Genomic DNA, 1,450 nt, shown 5'->3' with positions numbered 1-1,450 from the left:
GTGTTAGACAAGTTGGTATGGCGTGTGCTATCAGCATTCTGGGAAAGCCTCTGGCTGATGAACTTGCTCTTGTGGATGTTTTGGAAGATAAAGGAGAAATGATGGATCTGCAGCATGGGAGTTTATTTCTTCAGACGCCCAAAATTGTGGCAGATAAAGATTATTCCGTGACCACCAATTCTAAGATTGTAGTGGTAACTGCAGGACTCCGTCAGTGAGAGGGGGAGAGTCATCTCAATCCGGTGCAGAGAAATGTTAATGTCTTCAAATTCATTATTCCTCAGATCGTCAAGTACAGTCCTCATTGCATTGTAATTGTGGTTTCCAACCCAGTGGACATTCTTACATATGTTATCTGGAAACTGAGTGGATTACCCAAACACCGTGTGATTGGAAGTGGATGTAATCTGGATTCTGCAAGATTTCGCTACCTTATGGTGGAAAAACTTGGCATTCATCCCAGCAGCTGCTATGGATGGATTTTGGGGGAACATGGTGACTCAAGTGTGGCTGTGTGGAGTGGCGTGAATGTGGCAGGTGTTTCTCTTCAGGAATTGAATCCAGAAATGGGAACTGACAATGATAGTGAAAATTGGAAGGAAGTGCACAAGACGGTGGTTGAAAGTGCCTATGAAGTCATCAAGCTAAAAGGATATACCAACTGGGCTATTGGATTAAGTGTGGCTGATCTTATTGAATCCATGTTGAAAAATCTATCCAGGATTCATCCCATGTCAACAATGGTAAAGGGGATGCATGGCATTGAGAATGAAGTCTTCCTGAGCCTTCCATATATCCTCAATGCCCAGGGATTAACCAGCATTATCAACCAGAAGCTCAAGTATGATGAGGCTGCTCAGCTCAAGAAAAGTGCAGATACCCTGTGGGACATCCAGAAGGACCTAAAAGACCTGTGACTACTGAGCCCTAGGCTGTAGAAGTTTAAAAACTACAATGTGATTAACTCTGAGCCTTTAGTTTTCATCCATGTACATGAATTGCAGTTTGCTCTGATCTTCTTCAGTATGTGAATTTGGGCTCACAGAGTCAAAGCCTATTCTTGGTTTAATGCTTGCAATATGAGTTCTTGAACAAATAAAATTAACTATTGCAGTGTGCTTCAAAAAAAAAAAAGAATTAATGAACAAAAGAACAAACATAAATGGAATGTTATGGTATAACACGTTATGATGTGATACAACTGAGTGAATATTGCCTCCTTTCCAAGGCAAGCTATTTCAAGTTGAAATCACAAATTGTACATGACCAAGATACTCTAATATGGAAAAATAGGAAGAGTATTTACACAGGTAGGGGAATGTGTTACATGCAGCTTGTTCCAGGTCCCTGAACAATGGGTAAGTTTATCATGAGGTGCAGGAAAAACTGCTGATCCTCGAGAGGCATCCCACTAGGAAGGTGGCCTCTGATCAAGATAAAAGCAGGCTGA

The 1,450-nt window shown here is 41.4% G+C and overlaps 1 pseudogene; it reads left to right on the top strand.

Annotated features, from left to right (window-relative positions):
• The first annotated feature begins 5 nt into the window (after nt 1-5).
• LOC116548502 lies at nt 6-1,121 on the top strand (annotated as a pseudogene).
• The last annotated feature ends 329 nt before the right edge of the window (nt 1,122-1,450 follow it).

The sequence above is a fragment of the Sapajus apella genome, unplaced genomic scaffold (assembly GCF_009761245.1).
Source record: "Sapajus apella isolate SASKATOON/1434 unplaced genomic scaffold, GSC_monkey_1.0 scaffold13551, whole genome shotgun sequence".
Classification (NCBI taxonomy): Eukaryota; Metazoa; Chordata; class Mammalia; order Primates; family Cebidae; genus Sapajus; species Sapajus apella.
This window is presented reverse-complemented; position numbering and strand designations above follow the sequence as displayed.